This window comes from Arachis stenosperma, chromosome 3, assembly GCF_014773155.1.
Source record: "Arachis stenosperma cultivar V10309 chromosome 3, arast.V10309.gnm1.PFL2, whole genome shotgun sequence".
In the NCBI taxonomy this organism is placed as follows: Eukaryota; Viridiplantae; Streptophyta; class Magnoliopsida; order Fabales; family Fabaceae; genus Arachis; species Arachis stenosperma.
Genome location: NC_080379.1, coordinates 84,150,730 through 84,170,854, shown reverse-complemented (window position 1 = coordinate 84,170,854; position 20,125 = coordinate 84,150,730). Strand labels below are relative to the sequence as shown.

The 20,125-nt window shown below is 39.7% G+C and overlaps 1 non-coding gene across 1 annotated transcript; it reads right to left on the bottom strand.

The window, feature by feature from the left end:
* Positions 1-19,811: 19,811 nt before the first annotated feature.
* LOC130972236 (small nucleolar RNA R71) lies at positions 19,812-19,915 on the bottom strand. The gene has a single exon (XR_009083428.1). It is a non-coding gene; the product is annotated as a small nucleolar RNA R71 (small nucleolar RNA).
* Between the last annotated feature and the right edge of the window lie 210 nt (positions 19,916-20,125).

The window sequence follows — 20,125 nt, the reverse complement described above, 5'->3', positions numbered from 1 at the left end:
AATCACATCTTTTTCAAAATAGTTTTCAATCATATCTTTTTAATTTCTTATTTCAAAATATTTTTCAAAAATCACTTGATTTCTTTTCCACTCTTAGTTTTTGAAAATCAATTAGTATTTTTCAAAATGTTTTTAAAATCTTTCTAATTTATTTTCGAAAATTTCTTCCCCTCTTCTCACATCCTTCTATTTATGGACTAACACTCCTCCTCAATGCACAACTCGAACTCTATCTTACTTGACAAGTTTGAATTCTTCTACCTCTTCCTTCTATTTTTCTTTTCCTCTGACACCTCAAGGAATCTCCATACTGTGACATAGAGGATTTCATATTTTCATGTTCTCTTCTCTTTCATATGAGCAGGAGCAAAGATAAAAGCATTCTTGTTGAGGCTGACCCTGAACCTGAAAGGACCTTGAAGCGAAAGCTAAGAGAAGCTAAAGCACAACTCTCTGTAGAGGACCTAACAGAAGAAGAAGAACCCATGGCAGCCGAAAATAACAACAATGCCAACAATGCAAGGAAGGTGCTGGGTGACTTTACTGCACCTACTTCCGACTTTTATGGGAGAAGCATCTCTATCCCTGCCATTGGAGCAAACAACTTTGAGCTTAAGCCTCAATTAGTTTCTCTAATGCAACAGAATTGCAAGTTCCATGGACTTCCATTGGAAGATCCTCATCAATTTTTAGCTGAATTCTTGCAAATCTGTGACACTGTTAAGACTAATGGGGTTGACCCTGAGGTCTACAGACTTATGCTATTCCCTTTTGCTGTAAGAGACAGAGCTAGGATGTGGTTGGACTCACAACCTAAAGAAAGCCTGAACTCTTGGGAAAAGCTAGTCAATGCCTTCTTGGCAAAGTTCTTTCCACCTCAAAAATTGAGTAAGCTTATAGTGGAAGTCCAAACCTTCAGACAGAAGGAAGGTGAATCCCTCTATGAAGCTTGGGAAAGATACAAACAATTGATCAGAAAGTGTCCTTCTGACATGCTTTCTGAATGGAGCATCATAGGAATCTTCTATGATGGTCTGTCTGAACTGTCCAAGATGTCATTGGACAGCTCTGCTGAAGGATCTCTTCATCTGAAGAAGACGCCTACAGAAGCTCAAGAACTCATTGAAATGGTTGCAAATAACCAATTCATGTACACTTCTGAAAGGAATCCTATGAACAATGGGACGAATCAAAAGAAAGGAGTTCTTGAGATTAATACTCTGAATGCCATACTGGCTCAGAAGAAAATATTGACTCAGCAAGTCAATATGATTTCTCAAAGTCTGTCTGGAATGCAAGCTGCACCAGGCAGTAATAAGGATGCTTCATCTGAAGAAGAAGCTTATGATCCTGAGAACCCTTCAATGGAAGAGGTGAATTACATGGGAAAACCCTATGGAAACACCTATAATCCTTCATGGAAAAATCATCCAAATTTCTCATGGAAGGATTAACAGAGACCTCAACAAGGTTTCAACAACAATAATGGTGGAAGAAACAGGTTTAGCAATGGCAAGCCTTTTCCATCATCTTCTCAGTAACAGACAGAGAATTCTAAGCAGAGCCACTCTGACTTAGCAACCATGGTCTCTGATCTAATCAAAACCACTCAAAGTTTCATGACTGAAACAAGGTCCTCCATTAGGAATTTGGAGGCACAAGTGGGACAGCTGAGCAAGAAAAATACTGAACTCCCTCCTAGTGCTCTTCCAAGCAATACAGAAGAGAATCCAAAAGGAGAATGCAAGGCCATTAACATGACCCACATGGCCGAACTTGGAGAGGAAGAAGAGGCAGTGATCGCCACTAAGGAAGACCTCAATGGATGTCCACTGGCCTCCAATGAGTTTCCTAATGAGGAACCATGGGAATCTGAGGCTCATAATGAGACCATAGAGATTCCATTGGATTTACTTCTGCCATTCATGAGCTCTGATGAGTGTTCTTCCTCTGAAGTGGATGAAGATGTCACTGAAGAGCAAGTTGCCAAGTACCTTGGCGCAATCATGAAGCTAAATGACAAGTTATTTGGTAATGAGACTTGGGAGGATGAACCCCCTTTGCTCACCAAAGAACTGGATGACTTGACTAAGCAGAGATTACCTCAAAAGAGACAGGATCCTGGGAAGTTTTCAATACCTTGTACCATAGGCACCATGACCTTTAAGAAGGCTTTGTGTGACTTAGGGTCAAGTATAAACCTCATGCCTCTCTCTGTAATGGAGAAGCTAGGGATCTTTGAGGTACAAGCTGCAAGAATCTCACTAGAGATGGCAGACAATTCAAGAAAATAGGCTTATGGACTTATAGAGGATGTTCTGGTAAAGATTGAAAACCATTACATCCCGGCTGATTTCATAGTCCTAGAGACTGGGAAGTGCATGGATGAATCTATCATCCTTGGCAGACCCTTCCTAGCCACAGCATAGGCTGTGATTGATGTTGACAGAGGAGAATTGATCATTCAAGTGAATAAAGAATCCTTTGTGTTTAAGGCTCAAGGATATCCCTCTGTTACCATGGAGAGGAAGCATGAAGAGCTTCTCTCAAAACAGAGTCAAACAGAGCCCCCACAGTCAAACTCTAAGTTTGGTGTTGGGAGGCCACAAGCAACTTCTAAGTTTGGTGTTGAACCCCCACATTCAAACTCTAAGTTTGGTGTTGGGAGGTTCCAATATTGCTCTGAGTATCTGTGAGGCTCCATGAGAGCCCACTGTCAAGCTACTGACATTAAAGAAGCACTTGTTGGGAGGCAACCCAATGTTATACTTATCTAATTTCCTTTGTTATTTTATGTTTTTTGTAGGTTGATGATCATGGAAAGTCACAAAATCAATTGAAAAAGCAAAAAAACAGAATGAAAAACAGAAAAAAAAATAGCACACCCTGGAGGAAAACCTTGCTGCCGTTTAAACGCTAGTAAGGGCAGCAAATGGGCGTTTAACTCCCAGTCTGGCACCATTCTGAGCATTTAACGCCAGAAAGGGGCATTAGACTGGCGTTAAACGCCAGGAAAGGGCAAGAAGTTGGCATTAAACGCCAGAAATAGGCACCAGCCCGGCGTTTAACGCCAGAATTGGCATAAAGAGCACTTTTGCTCGCCACTTGGTGCAGGGATGAATTTTCCTTGACACCTCAGGATCTGTGGACCCACAGGATCCCCACCTACCCCACCACTCTCTCTCTTCTTCACCCATTCACCAATCACCTCAACACCTCTTCCCCAAAAACCCCTCACCTATCAAATCCCACTATTCTCTTCACCACTCACATCCATCCTTCATCAAACCCCACCTACCTCACCATTCAAATTCAAACCACTTTCCCTCCCAAACTCACCCATACATGACCGAACCCTACCCCTCTCTCCACCCCTATATAAACCCATCTTCACTCCTTCATTTTCACACAACCTAAACACTACTTCTCTCCCTTTGGCCAAACCACAAAGCCACCTCCATCTCCTCCATTTCTTCTTTTTCTACTCTCTTCTTTCTTCTTTTGCTCGAGGACGAGCAAACCCTCTAAGTTTAGTGTGGTAAAAGCATTGCTTTTTGTTTTTCCATAACCATTTATGGCATCTAAGGCTGGAGAAACCTCTAGAAAGAGGAAAGGGAAGGCAAAAGCTTCCACCTCCGAGTCATAAGAGATGGAGAGATTCATCTCAAGGGTGCATCAAGACCACTTCTATGAAGTTGTGGCCATGAAGAAGGTAATCCCCGAGGTCCCTTTCAAACTCAAAAAGAGTGAATATCCGGAGATCCGACATGAGATCTGAAGAAGAGGTTGGGAAGTTCTTACCAACCCCATTCAACAAGTCGGAATCTTAATGGTTCAAGAGTTCTAGGCCAATGCATGGATCACCAAGAACCATGATCAAAGTGTGAACCCGGACCCAAAGAATTGGCTTACAATGGTTTGGGAAAAATGCTTAGATTTTAGTCCAAAAAATGTAAGGTTGGCATTCAACTTGCCCATGATGCAAGGAGATGAACACCCTTACACTAGAAGGGTCAATTTTGATCAAATGTTGGACCAAGTCCTCATGGACATTTGTGAAGAGGGCGCTCAATGGAAGAGAGATTCAAGAGGGGAGCCGGTCCAACTGAGAAGGCATGACCTCAAGCTCATGGCTAGGGGATGGTTGGAGTTTATCCAACGCTCAATCATTCCCACTAGCAACCGGTCCGAAGTTACTATAGACCGGGCCATCATGATTCATAGCATCATGATTGGAGAGGAAGTAGAAGTTCATGAGGTTATAGCCCAAGAACTTTATAAGGTGGCGGACAAGTCCTCTACCTTGGCAAGGTTAGCCTTTCCTCATCTCATTTGTCACCTCTATTATTCAGTTGGAATTGACATAGAGGGAGACATCCTCATTGATGAGGACAAGCCCATCACTAAGAAAATGATGGAGCAAACAAGAGATCCCACTCATCATGAAATCCCTGAGATACCTCAAGGGATGCACTTTCCTCCACAAAACTATTAGGAGCAAATCAACACCTCCCTAGGAGAATTGAGTTCCAACATAGGACAACCAAGGGTGGAGCACCAAGAACATTCCATCCTCCTCCATGAAATTAGAGAAGACCAAAGAATCATGAGAGAGGAGCAACAAAGGCAAGGAAGAGACATTGACGAGCTCAAGCACTCCATAAGATCTTCAAGAGGAAGAACAAGCCACCATCACTAAGGTGGACTCGTTCTTTAATTTTCGTGTTCTTTATTTTCTTGTTTTTTGAATTTTATGCTTATGTTTATCTATATTTGTGCCTTATTATATGATCATTAGTGTCTTAGAGTCTATGCCTTAAAGTTATGAATGTCCTATGAATCCATCACCTTTCTTAAATGAAAAAATGTTCTTAATTGAAAAAGAGAAGAATTGCATGAATTTTAAATTTTATAACAGATTAATTATTTTGATGTGGTGGCAATATTTTGGTTTCTGAATGTATGCTTGAACAGTGCATATGTCTTTTGAGTTTGTTGTTCATGAATGATTAGCTCTTGAAAGAATGATGAAAAAGGAGACATGTTACTGAGGATCTAAAAAATCATAAAAATGATTCTTGAAGCAAGAAAAAGCAGTGAATAGTCAAAAAAAAAACAAAAAAAACGAAAAAAAGGGAGAGAAAGAAATAAAGTTGTGATCCAAGGAAAAAAGAGTGTGCTTAAGAACCATGGACACCGCTAATTGGGGACTCTAGCAAAGCTGAGTCACAATCTGAAAAGGTTCACCCAATTATGTGTCTGTGGCATGTATGTATCCGGTGGTAATATTGGAAGACAGAGTGCTTTGGGTCACGGCCAAGACTCATAAAGTAGCTGTGTTCAAGAATCATCATACTTAACTAAGAGAATCAATAACACTATCCGGATTCTGAGTTCCTATAGAAGCCAACCATTCTGAATTTCAAAGGATAGAGTGAGATGCCAAAACTATTCAGAGGCAAAAAGCTAAAAGCCCCGCTCATCTAATTAATACTGATCTTCATAGATGTTTTTGGAATTCATTGCATATTCTCTTCTTTTTATCTTATTTGATTTTCAGTTGCTTGGGGACAAGCAACAATTTAAGTTTGGTGTTCTGATGAGCGGATATTTTATACGCTTTTTGGCATTGTTTTTAGTATGTTTTTAGTTTGTTTTAGTTAGTTTTTATTATATTTTTATTAGTTTTTAGTTAAAATTCACTTTTCTGGACTTTACTATGAGTTTGTGTGTTTTTCTGTGATTTCAGGTATTTTCTGGCTGAAATTGAGGGACCTGAGCAAAAATCTGATTCAGAGGCTGAAAAGGACTGCAGATGCTGTTAGATTCTGACCTTCCTGCACTCGAAGTAGATTTTCTGGAGCTACAGAAGCCCAATTAGCACGCTCTCAACTGCGTTAGAAAGTAGACATTCTGGGCTTTCCAGCAATGTATAATAGTCTATACTTTGCCCGAGATTTGATGGCCCAAACCGGCGTTCCAAATCAGCTCAAAACTGCCCGGCGTTAAACGCCGGAACTGGCACAAGAATGGGAGTTAAACGCCCAAATTGGCACAAAAGCTGGCATTTAACTCCAAGAAACGTCTCTACACATAGAAGCTTCAATGCTCAGCCCAAGCACACACTAAGTGGGCCCGGAAGTGGATTTTTATGTCATTTACTCATTTCTATAAATCCTAGGCTACTAGTTATCTACAAATCGGACCTTTTGCTATTGTATTTTCATCTTGGTTCTTCTGGTTCCCTCTTTGGGGCCGAAGCCAATGATCGCCATTATCACTTATGTATTTTCAATGGTGGAGTTTCTACACACCATAGATTAAGGTGTGGAGCTATGCTGTACCTCGAGTATTAATGCAATTACTATTGTTCTTCTATTCAATTCAGCTTATTCTTGTTCTAAGATATTCATTCGCACCCAAGAACATGATGAATGTGATGATTATGTGACGCTCATCATCATTCTCACTTATGAACGCGTGCCTGACAACTGATGACAAGTCATCATATACCCATTTTTCAAGCTAATTTCACTTGTTTTGTTAGCATTTATGCACTTTCTTGCATCCTAAGTAAGTGATTTGGAGTGAAAATGCACAACTTCTTTAAAGCAAGCAACCACCATGAAATTAATGTTAAATCATGAGGTTTAAGCTAATTTTAATTGAATTTTTATTGATTTATAAGCCTCTTGAATTTAGTGATACTTTGAGTGGTTGTTTTGGTTTATTATAGGTGAAGAAAAGAAAAGAAAAGGAAAAGTGTGGCCTAAGAAGTGTAACCCAAGGAAAGGAAAGTGTGGTCAACAAGAAAGGAAGTGTGCCGCATGCAAAGGGGGAGGCAAACATTGCCCTCCACAAGGGCACACTGCCCTCTAGGAGGGCAACATAAGATGACCAAGGAGAGAAGGCAACTCTGCCCTGCCCACTACAAGGGCAGAGCACAAAATGTGCCTTGGGACCAAGAGGAAGAGAACCTTGCCCTGCCCTCCACAAGGGCAGTATCGGGCACTCCAAGGAAAGAAATCAAAGGAAAAATGCCTATGATGCATGCCACAAGGATCGAACAAGGAACCATGAAGAGGCAAGGAACTAAGGTTGAGTGCCGTGCCAAGAAGCCAAGGAAATTAATTGAGCGTGTGCTCCAGCCAAGAATCGAACACGGGAGTGCAATTTGGAAACACTGCCCTGCCCTCCGCGAGGGCAGGGCAGCATTTGGTTGGCGCACGATCTTGGCGCACCACGCACGAATCTGGCGCACCAATCTTCGACCCTGGCAGCACCAACGCGCACACTCCTCGATCTGGCAGCACCACAATTTTCCGCCCTGCCCTTGGCGCGGGCAGGGCAGCGTTTTGCATTCCTGGCAGCACCAAGCCGCACCAACACGCACCCAAGATGCACCAAACCTCCGCACCAAGCACCAATTTTCTGCCCTGCCCTCCACAAGGGCAGGGCAGCCTCCTGGGAACCACCATTTTGGGCCGAAAATTCAAAATCAAAATCCCATTTTAATTCATTTCTTCACCAATTCAAAAGCCCATCCAAATCCCAATATCCAAGAATAGAAAGTGTATAAATAGGAGTTAGTTTGATGTAATTAGGGGACTTTTACATTGAACCTTTACTTTCACCCTTACTTTGAGCTTTAAACTTTCACTTTCTTTTGAGCTTTGGCAATTATTCTTGGTGACTTCACTGAGATTTCTGAGAATTGGGGAGGAGAATTGATCTCTCTTCTTCCTCATTCTTGCCTGAGCACTTCTAATCTTCTGTTTCTGAGTTTTGGGTGTGAGAAATTGAGGAAATTCTGTCTCAATTCCCATTCAAATTCTCTTTTAATTCTTTTCTGCATAATTGAATCTATTTACATTCTCTTTATTGCTTCTTCTTTAAATTCTTGTCAATTGCTTTGTGAGCTTGGATCTAGGAAGGCAAATAGAGATCTAGGCTCTACTACCTAGTCTCTTGAGACCTGAGACCCAATTTTACTTTTGGTTCTTCTGGGGACCTCTGCTGCACTTTATTTCCTTGCTGTTTGAATTCTCATTGCTTCTAATTCAATTTCTGCTCTCTTAATTGTGGCAATTCACATTCTCTTGTTTAAATTCTGCAATCCCTGTCCTCAATTCCCTTTTACTTTCAAGCAATTTATATTTCTTGCAATTTAAGTTACTGCAATTTACATTTCTTGCACTTTAAGTTTCAGTCATTTACTTTCTTGTTCTTTAAGATTCAGTTCATTTTACCTTCCTGTTCTTTAATTTACTGCAAATTCCCCTCTCCCTTTACATTTACTGTCATTTACTTCCTGTTAAACACAAATCACTCAATCAACACTTGATCCGCTTGACTAAACCACCCACTAAACTAAAATTGCTCAATCCTTCAATCCCTGTGGGATCGACCTCACTCATGTGAGTTATTATTACTTGATGCGACCCGGTACACTTGCCGGTGAGTTTTGTGTTGGATCGTTTTCCACACATCAAGTTTTTGGCGCCGTTGCCGGGGATTGAAATAGATTGACAATGATTAAGTGAAGTGGAGGTCTAGATTAAGCACTTTTTCTTTTCTGTTAATCTAATTCTTACTAATACACTAACTGTTTGAGTTTTTGCTTAAACTAACTAAAACTTCATTCTAGCTATAGATTGAAGTTTCATTAGTTTTCTGGGTTTGTGTGTTTATTGTTGTGTGTTTGTATGTCAGGTACAGGAAGATCTTCCCCTATCCTCTCTGAAATTGATCAAAGAACTCTTCGGAGAATAAGAAGAGCTGAAAGAGGAAAGAACGTTATTGGAGAGGAAGAATCTGAGGAGGAATTCCAAGAGATGGAAGGAGATACCAATCAACCAGGAGAAGGAGCCAACAATAACCAACAACAACGAAGAGTCTTGGCTTCATACACATTTGCAAATGCTAGGCACTGTGGAAGTAGCATTCTTCCTCCTAATGTCAATGCAAACAATTTTGAACTCAAGCCACAACTCATCACTCTGGTTCAAAACAATTGTTCTTTTGGAGGAGGGCCTTTGGAGGATCCAAATCAACATCTGTCTACCTTCTTGAGAATCTGTGACACAGTGAAAACCAATGGTGTACCTCCTGATAGCTACAAGTTGCTGCTCTTTCCATTCTCTCTCAGAGATAAGGCCACTCAATGGCTAGAGACCTTTCCAAAAGAAAGCATCAACACTTGGGATGACTTGGTGAGCAAGTTTCTTGCCAAATTTTATTCCCCTCAAAGAATCCTAAGGTTGAAGACTGAGGTTCAAACTTTCACTCAATTGGAGGCTGAGAACTTATATGAAGCATGGGAAAGATATAAGGCTCTATTGAGGAAATGTCCACCAGAGATGTTCACTGAGTGGGACAAGTTGCAGAACTTCTATGAGGGACTCACTCTTAAAGCTCAAGAAGCTCTTGATCACTCTGTCGGAGGCTCATTACAACTCATGAAGACCACAGAGGAAGCTCAAAACCTCATTGATATGGTGGCCAACAACCAATATTTCTTTGCTCATCAAAGACAACGCCAACCATCACAGAGAAGAGGAGTAATGGAGTTGGAAGGAGTTGATTCTATTCTGGCTCAGAACAAGATGATGCAGCAGCAGATTCAACAACAATTTGAGCAAATGGCCAAAAGGATTGATGGCTTGCAAGTGGCAGCAGTGAGCACCACAATCCAACCTCCAACTACTTGGGTGCAAGGTGAAGAAACTCAAGAGGAGCAACAGCAAGAGCAAGTCCAATACATGCACAACCAAAATCCTGGAACAAATGAAGTCTATGGTGACACTTACAATCCATCTTGGAAGAACCATCCCAACCTCAGATGGGGAGACAACCATAATCAAAACCAACAACCATGGCAAAGAAACACAAGTCAGAACAATTGGAAAAACACAAACAACCCCCAGCCAAACACTAGCCAAAATACATACAGAAAACCACAAAACAACTACCCAAATTCTAACCAATACCCACCCAATAACCACCCAACTAACCAAAACACTTATCATCATCCATCAACACCCCAAAATCAACCCATCTCACAAGACTCACAGAGAATCACCAATCTAGAGCTGCTCATGGAGAAACTGATGAAGAACCAAGAATTGACAACAAAGAACCAAGAAGCCTCCATGAAGAACCTAGAGAGGTAGATTGGACAAATCTCCAAGAAAATTTCTGTTGAAAAACCATCAAGTTCACTACCTAGCGACACCATTCCCAACCCAAAGGAAGAATGCAAGGTCGTGCAACTAAGAAGTGGAAAAGTGTTGACAGATGGTAACCAAGGGGCAACCAAGCATAATGATACTAAGCCAATAAAGAATGATGAAGCCATCAACAAGGACATGATGACCAAGAATGTCCCAGAAAAACTCACAGAGGAAGACAACAAAACACAGAATTTGAAGAAAGGAAAGAAGATCGTGGAAGAACCAATTCCAAAACAACATCAAGTGGAGAAGAGCTCAACACCACCACTGCCTTATCCACAGAGATTTCACAAGGAAACAAAGGATCAGCATTTCCACAAATTTCTTGAGACTTTCAAGAAGTTGGAGATCAACATACCTTTAGCTGAAGCATTGGAGCAAATGCCTTTATATGCCAAGTTCTTAAAGGAGCTCATTAACAAGAAGAGACAGTGGAATGAAAAAGAGACTGTAATGCTCAGTGAAGAATGCAGTGCACTCATTAAAAAGGGACTCCCACCCAAGCTTGAAGACCCTGGAGGTTTCTTCTTACCATGCACTATTGGAAACCTATTCATTAACAAAGGGATGTGCGATCTAGGAGCAAGCATAAATCTAATCCCATATTCTCTAGTGAAAAAGCTTGGCATAGAGGAGGTAAAATCAACACAGATGTCCTTGGAATTGGTGGACCAATCAGTAGTATATCCAAAGGGGCTGATTGAGAACCTTCTAGTTAAAGTTGGCAAGTTCATCTATCCGGCAGATTTTGTGATCTTGGATTCTTCAGAAAATGGAAGTGACTCCATAATACTTGGTCGACCATTTCTGGCCACTGCTAGAGCCATTGTGGACATAGAGCAAGGAGAGTTAACCCTCAGGATGCATGAGGAGAGCATCATCCTGAAAGTCTTTCCAGAATTACAAAGGGATGAAGAAACGGGCAAAATGAGTGATGATCTCCTTCCAAGGCAATCAACCGACAAAGCAGTAGAACAGAAAAACAAGCAGATGCAAGAAGAAAAAGGAATTCAAAAGGAAGCAGGGGTGATAAACAAGAAGGAGGGTATCACAACTCAAGTCACTGTCAAGAAAGAAAGATCAACAAGAAAGAAAAAGATGAAGAGCAAGAAAAAGGCTCACAAAGGGTGGAAGAACAAGAGAATCCCAACTGAAGGATTTTCTAAAGGTGATAAAGTGCAACTAGTATATCAACAGCAGGGAGCAGAAGATTATTACACTGTCAACCAAATACTTTCTCTTGAGCATATGGAAATTGAGCATCAAGGCACACAGAGAAAGCTGACAGTGAGAGGTGACAAGTTGAGACATCACCAACATCAACCACCTTAAAGGGGAGTTCAATGTCAAGCTAGTGACAATAAAAGAGCGCTTCATGGGAGGCAACCCATGATTTAAGATTTCTGTCTTCTCTTTCATTTAATAAGCTATGATTCCTCTGAATATGATTTTGAATTTTCATGCCTGGTAAATGCATACATCGTTTTGAAGCACATGGCAAACTTCTAAGTTTGGTGTACCTTAAGGCACACCCAAGTTCATTGGTCAAAAAAGGGGATTATTCTTAGAACATATGCATAACTCTTTTGATAAAGCATGTGACCAAACACTAAGTTTGGTGTCTGCATGTGCAACAATATTCAGAAGATCATTTTCCAATCATGGACTCAAAACCATACAGACAAGGGATTATACATCAATTTTTTTAAAAAAAAAAAGAAAAAAAAATGCATCAATTGTGAGAACGGTTGGCAATTGCTAAACCATCCCCTAAATAAAAGATAAGTTTGGTGTTCACCAACTTTTAGCATCTTTAATTAAGGGACACAATTGACCATAAAATGTTTTTAAATAATAATAAGCAAAACAAAACAATCCTTTTCCTTTAAATACAAATTAATTGCCAACGATCATATTAATGTTCTAAGCTAGCTGTTTTGATTCAGGAGGAAGAAAAGAATTTAAGACAAAAGCTAGGAGAGGTCACGGCTAGGAGAAGCTATGTGAGGGAGGTCCCATATGCCTAGGAGAACGCACTCATGGGGAAGCAGAATTTGTTTGCATGCTTGCACCCTTGGACACCTAAATGCATGCAGCCAATGGGAAGAGGATCCTCGTCAAGCCTCAACCATGCATGCAGACCGTCCATTCCATGAGTCCTTTAGATGAACAACTCAATCTCAGCCCTTCATGAGCACCAACGGTTCCTTCTTCATTCATTCGTTGTGGTTTTGTTGAGAAGCTTGAAGACTTGGCCTATTAATAGCCGTTGCACCAAACGGTCTACACACTCACTCAAGCTACCCTCATATGAAAATCATAATCCTCTTTGCTCCTAAAACCAACATAATCTCCTTGTCTCACAACAAAACCGAACCAAAACTCTTCCCAAACACAACACAAACTTCTTCTTTTCTCACTCCTTCTTTCTTTTCACCTCAACCTCAATGGCCTCCTCAAGTTCAAAAAGAAGGCTGGGAAAAGAACCTATGGTAGCCGAACCTCCATCCTTTGATGCAACCAAGTTTAGATCCCAATTCCATGAAGGGAGATATCATAGGTTCATGGAGGCAAAGAATGTCATCTATGAGAAAGGTCTTGATTTAAGGGAAGGAGAATACCCCATCATGTGGCAAATTACTAGAGAAAGAAGGTGGAAACTCTTGTGTGCTCCTCTAACTGACATCAGTGCAGTTATGATTAGGGAGTTCTATGCAAATGCTGTGAAGGAAAACAAAGATAGTGCTCCTTACACAAGTTATGTCAGAGGAGTTGAAGTGAGCTTCAGTCCTGCAGCCATCACAAGAGCCCTCAAGTTGAGAACCATAACCTATGCAGAGCCTAGTTATGAGGCTAGATTGCAAATGGAAAATAATCCTGATGAGATATTGCAGGGGTTATGTGTGGAGAATACTGATTGGGAAAGAGATTCAAATGGAGTTCCAAGTCACATAAGGAGGATAAATCTCACTCCTGTGGCTAAGGGATGGTATGAAATAGTGAGGAGATCTATCCTTCCTACTGGAAACGCCTCTTGGGTCACAATCAAACGAGCACTCTTGACATATTGCATCTTGCATGGAGGTGAGATCAACCTCGCACAACTCATAGCTGACAGTATTCAAGAAATGGCCAATAGCACAAACAAATCAAAGGGTCTTGGACATCCAAGTACCATCCTCAGGTTATGTGACAAAGCTGGAGTAATTTTTGAAGATGAGGGTACAACAAAAGTGAAGAAAGGGAAATGGATCACCAAGAAGAGCATGGAGGGAACGAATGAAGAAGAAAATCAAGAAGGGGTAGTAGCTCCTAGACAAAAGAGATCACAAAGAGAGGAAGGACGAAATCAAGCTCATGATGCCATAGACATGAGCCAGTTACAAAGATCAATTGAAAAACTAACTCAACAACTCACGCAGGCTCAACAAGGCCAAAATCAAGGGGGCCGAGAGAAATATCTAGAGCCCCATCCAGAATTTATGGAGCAAATTTTGAAAGAAAAAGAAGAACGAGAAGCTTGGCAGCATCAAATGGAGGAGAAACAAGAGAGATGGCAACAACAAATGATGACTCAGCAGCAAGAATTTCAAGCGCAGATTCTTGAAGGACAAAAAGAGCAATACAAAGAGTTCAAAGAATCATATGATAAGCTGTATTTTAGTCAAGCTAAAGCAGGGGAATATAGTCACAACCTGTATCAATGGAAGAATGTTCATCACACCATGGGAGAAGTTAGATACGTACAAAGAATGGAGATTGATGAAAATATGCAAGCAAGGTTGGAGTACTTGACCCACAATTTGCCAACACTCAATCCTGAGATCAAGCCATTTGAGCAATGCCCTGAATTTTTAGCCAAGCAACAAGCAAGAACTCATCAATATACTGAGTCAACCTTTAAAAGATTGGAAGATGCTGGGCTCTCAGGACTCTTAGATTCTGTTTGGGGAAGAAGATGTCCTGGTGAAGAGATCCAAGATTATTCCAAGACAGGGAAGAGAAAGAAGAAGAAGGGAGAATCAAGCAGCAGCCATGACCATTAGAAGGTGGCAAAGTTCTTTCATATTTCCTCTTTCATGTCTTTAATAAGGAGATGTATGTCTGAAACATGATATGCCTCCATCAATTATTTCTTTTATTTTATGCAATTTTTGTTCTTTGCTTTTCGTTTTAGTTAGTTAATAAATAGCTAGAAAAATGCTAAACCTGCACAATACTTGTTATCCATCACTTAGCTTGAAAATTGTTCTGTTTCCCATATGCTTAAATAAAAGAGTTTGGTTTGAATTGAAAAGTAAAATATCCAATGTTGCATAAGTATGAATGGAAGTTGGTGGTGGTATATGTGTTTGATTAAATGCATAACTCATGAAATAATTGATTGCATAATATCATTCTCATTCAATTGTGAGTTAGCTTGCTGTTACAAAGACTCTTATCAATAATGAAAAAGCCCTTGGTAACAAAAACAGAAAGAAAAGGGAAAGAAAAAGCCAAAATGGCAAGAAGAACAAAGAATAAAGGTTGGACACCAATAGCTTGGACCCTAGGACATATGCCTGTGGTGTTCTTGTACTAAGATCTGCTTGGATGAGTAAATTCTAAGGGGTATTTTAAAACCCGGTCACTTAGATCAACTGATTTGGGATGGCCAATTGAAAATCCACAATAAAGAGCAACTTAGATACAAAACATTTAGTTATCCAAAGAGATGCTGGGCATCAATGATCCTAGGAAGAATTAGTGAGCCATGTGTCTGTGGTGGAGAAATGTTGAGTAAAAGAAAGAAACAAATAAAGCCAAAGGCTAATTCTGCAACATTTGACACCAAACCTCCAAAAGAATAATAAGTTTGTTAAGCATTGTAAGCCAAGAAAAGTTAACAAGGGAGTAATCAAAAAGTGAGTCTTCTAACAGTTAGTTTAGCAAGCCTTTGAGGAAAGATGTGTATTATGTAACAGGAACAATAACTTGAGTTGTCATTGTCTGCATAAATGCCCCATAGATCAAGTTCTGCTATCTGCATAATAAGGATAAGTGTCCTTTTCTTATTCATTTCATTTACTCTTAATTTTGATGCTTGCTTGGGGACAAGCAAGATTTAAGTTTGGTGTTGTGATGACAAGTCATCATATACCCATTTTTCAAGCTAATTTCACTTGTTTTGTTAGCATTTATGCACTTTCTTGCATCCTAAGTAAGTGATTTGGAGTGAAAATGCACAACTTCTTTAAAGCAAGCAACCACCATGAAATTAATGTTAAATCATGAGGTTTAAGCTAATTTTAATTGAATTTTAATTGATTTATAAGCCTCTTGAATTTAGTGATACTTTGAGTGGTTGTTTTGGTTTATTATAGGTGAAGAAAAGAAAAGAAAAGGAAAAGTGTGGCCTAAGAAGTGTAACCCAAGGAAAGGAAAGTGTGGTCAACAAGAAAGGAAGTGTGCCGCATGCAAAGGGGGAGGCAAACATTGCCCTCCACAAGGGCACACTGCCCTCTAGGAGGGCAACATAAGATGACCAAGGAGAGAAGGCAACTCTGCCCTGCCCACTACAAGGGCAGAGCACAAAATGTGCCTTGGGACCAAGAGGAAGAGAACCTTGCCCTGCCCTCCACAAGGGCAGTATCGGGCACTCCAAGGAAAGAAATCAAAGGAAAAATGCCTATGATGCATGCCACAAGGATCGAACAAGGAACCATGAAGAGGCAAGGAACTAAGGTTGAGTGCCGTGCCAAGAAGCCAAGGAAATTAATTGAGCGTGTGCTCCAGCCAAGAATCGAACACGGGAGTGCAATTTGGAAACACTGCCCTGCCCTCCGCGAGGGCAGGGCAGCATTTGGTTGGCGCACGATCTTGGCGCACCACGCACGAATCTGGCGCACCAATCTTCGACCCTGGCAGCACCAACGCGCACACTCCTCGATCTGGCAGCACCACAATTTTCCGCCCTGCCCTTGGCGCGGGCAGGGCAGCGTTTTGCATTCCTGGCAGCACCAAGCCGCACCAACACGCACCCAAGATGCACCAAACCTCCGCACCAAGCACCAATTTTCTGCCCTGCCCTCCACAAGGGCAGGGCAGCCTCCTGGGAACCACCATTTTGGGCCGAAAATTCAAAATCAAAATCCCATTTTAATTCATTTCTTCACCAATTCAAAAGCCCATCCAAATCCCAATATCCAAGAATAGAAAGTGTATAAATAGGAGTTAGTTTGATGTAATTAGGGGACTTTTACATTGAACCTTTACTTTCACCCTTACTTTGAGCTTTAAACTTTCACTTTTCTTTTGAGCTTTGGCAATTATTCTTGGTGACTTCACTGAGATTTCTGAGAATTGGGGAGGAGAATTGATCTCTCTTCTTCCTCATTCTTGCCTGAGCACTTCTAATCTTCTGTTTCTGAGTTTTGGGTGTGAGAAATTGAGGAAATTCTGTCTCAATTCCCATTCAAATTCTCTTTTAATTCTTTTCTGCATAATTGAATCTATTTACATTCTCTTTATTGCTTCTTCTTTAAATTCTTGTCAATTGCTTTGTGAGCTTGGATCTAGGAAGGCAAATAGAGATCTAGGCTCTGCTACCTAGTCTCTTGAGACCTGAGACCCAATTTTACTTTTGGTTCTTCTGGGGACCTCTGCTGCACTTTATTTCCTTGCTGTTTGAATTCTCATTGCTTCTAATTCAATTTTTGCTCTCTTAATTGTGGCAATTCACATTCTCTTGTTTAAATTCTGCAATCCCTGTCCTCAATTCCCTTTTACTTTCAAGCAATTTATATTTCTTGCAATTTAAGTTACTGCAATTTACATTTCTTGCACTTTAAGTTTCAGTCATTTACTTTCTTGTTCTTTAAGATTCAGTTCATTTTACCTTCCTGTTCTTTAATTTACTGCAAATTCCCCTCTCCCTTTACATTTACTGTCATTTACTTCCTGTTAAACACAAATCACTCAATCAACACTTGATCCGCTTGACTAAACCACCCACTAAACTAAAATTGCTCAATCCTTCAATCCCTGTGGGATCGACCTCACTCATGTGAGTTATTATTACTTGATGCGACCCGGTACACTTGCCGGTGAGTTTTGTGTTTGATCGTTTTCCACACATCAACAACCACTTCCGTTCTACAAGCAAACAAGGCTTGAATGTGTATCTCTTGGATTCCTTAATCAGAATCTTCGTCGTATAAGCTAGAATTGATGGCGGCATTCAAGAGAATCCGGAAGGTCTAAACCTTGTCTGTGGTATTCTGAGTAAGATTCAATGATTGAATGACTGTGACGAGCTTCAAACTCCTGAAGGCTGGGCGTTAGTGACAGACGCAAAAGAATCACTGGATTCTATTCCAACCTGATTGAGAACCGACAGATGATTAGTCGTGCTGTGACAGAGCGCGTTGAACATTTTCACTGAGAAGACGGGACTGTAGCCATTTACAACGGTGATGCCCAACATACAGCTTGCCATGGAAAGGAGTAAGAAGGATTGGATGAAGATAGTAGGAAAGCAGAGAGACGGAAGGGACAAAGCATCTCCATACGCTTATCTGAAATTCTCACCAATGAATTACATAAGTACCTCTATCTTTATTTTATGTTTTATTCATAAATCATCCATAACCATTTGAATCTGCCTGACTGAGATTTACAAGGTGACCATAGCTTGCTTCATACCAACAATCTCCGTGGGATCGACCCTTACTTGCGTAAGGTTTATTACTTGGACGACCCAGTGCACTTGTTGGTTAGTTGTGCGAAGTTGTGATAAAGAGTTGAGATTGCAATTGAGCGTACCATGTTGATGGCGCCATTGATGATCACAATTTCGTGCACCAGTAAGTCTTCTTGTTTGATCTTGATGTTTTCTTGTTTTGTGTCTTTTATTGTTTTTCATGTGCATCTTTGCATTCATATTGTCTAAGCATTAAAAGTTTCTAAGTTTCGTGTCTTGCATGTTTTCCTTGCATAAAAAATTTTTCAAAAATATATTCTTGATGTTCATCATGATCTTCAAAGTGTTCTTGGTGTTCATCTTGACATTCATAGTGTTCTTGCATGCATCATTGGTTTTGATCCAAAATTTTTATGTTTTGGGTCATATTTGTGTTTTTCTCTCTCATCATTAAAAATTCAAAAATCAAAAATATCTTTTACTTAATTTTCTCATAATTTTAAAAAATTTGAGTTGACTTAGTCAAAAATTTTTAAAATTAGTTGTTTCTTACAAGTCAAGTCAAATTTTCAATTTTAAAAATCCTATATTTTCAAAACTTTTTCAAAAATCAAATCTTTTTCATTTTTATCTTATGATTTCCGAAAATTTAAAAATATTTTTCAAAAATCTTTTTCTTAATTTTATCTTTATTTTCGAAAATTATGCTAACAATTAATGTGATTGATTCAAAAATTTGAAGTTTGTTACTTTCTTGTTAAGAAAGGTTCAATCTTTAAATTCTAGAATCATATCTTTTAGTTTCTTGTTAGTCAAGTAATTAATTTTAATTTTAAAAATTAAATCTATCTTATCTTATCTTTTATATCATATCTTTTTCAAAATTTTATCTTTTTCAAAATTTGATTTTAAAATATCTTTTCTAACTTCTTATCTTCTTATCTTTTTAAATTTGATTTTCAAATCTTTTTCAACTAACTATTTGACTTTTTGTTTGTTTCTTATCTTTTTCAAAACCACCTAACTACTTTTCCCTCTCTAATTTTCGAAAATATCTCATCCCTTTTTCAAAATTCTTTTTAAATTAACTAATTATTTTAAATTTTAATTTTAATTCTATCTCATCTTTAATTTTCGAAAATCATTAACTCCTTTTCAAAATTAATTTTCAAATTCTCTCACTCATCTTCTTCTATTTATTTATTCATTTACTAACACTTCTCTTCACCTCTCTTCATCTCCAATCACTGCCTCTATCTTACCCTTGTGTTTGGATTCTCCTTTATTTATTCTTTTCTTCTTCTACTAATAATAAGGATCCTCTTTACTATGACATAGAGGATTCCTCTTCTTTTCTTGTTCTCTTCTCTTTCATATGAGCAGGAACAAGGAAAAAAACACTCTTGTTGAAGCTGATCTTGAACCTGAAAGGACTCTGAAGAGGAAACTAAGAGAAGCTAAATTACAACAATCCAGAGGCAACCTTTCTGAAATTTTCGAACAAGAGAAGGAGATGGCAGCCGAACCCAACAACAATAATGCAAGGAGAATGCTTGGTGATTTTACTAAACCCACGTCCAAGTTTTATGGAAGAAGCATCTCAATTCTTGCCATTGGAGCAAACAATTTTGAGCTGAAACCTCAATTAGTTGCTCTAATGCAACAGAACTACAAGTTTCATGGACTTCCATCGGAAGATCTTTACTAGTTTTTAATTGAGTTCTTGCAGATTTGTGAGACTGTTAAGATGAATGGAGTAGATCCTGAAGTCTACAGGCTCATGCTTTTCCCTTTTGCTGTAAGAGACAGAGCTAGAACATAGTTGGACTCACAACCTAAAGATAGCCTGGATTCACACGGCCTTCTTGGATAAATTCTTTCCTCCTCAAAAGCTGAGCAAGCTTAGAGTGGATGTTCAGACCTTCAAGCAAAAAGATGGTGAATCCCTCTATGAAGCTTGGGAATGGTACAAGCAGATGACCAAAAAGTGTCCTTCTGACATGTTTTCAGAGTGGACCATATTAGATATATTCTATTATGGTCTATCTGAGTTTTCCAGGATGTCATTGGACTATTCTGCAGGTGGATCCATTCACCTAAAGAAAACGCCTGCAGAAGCTCAAGAACTTATTGACATGGTTGCAAATAACCAATTCATGTACACTTCTGAGAGGAATTTCGTGAATAATGGGACGCCTCAGAGGAAGAGAGT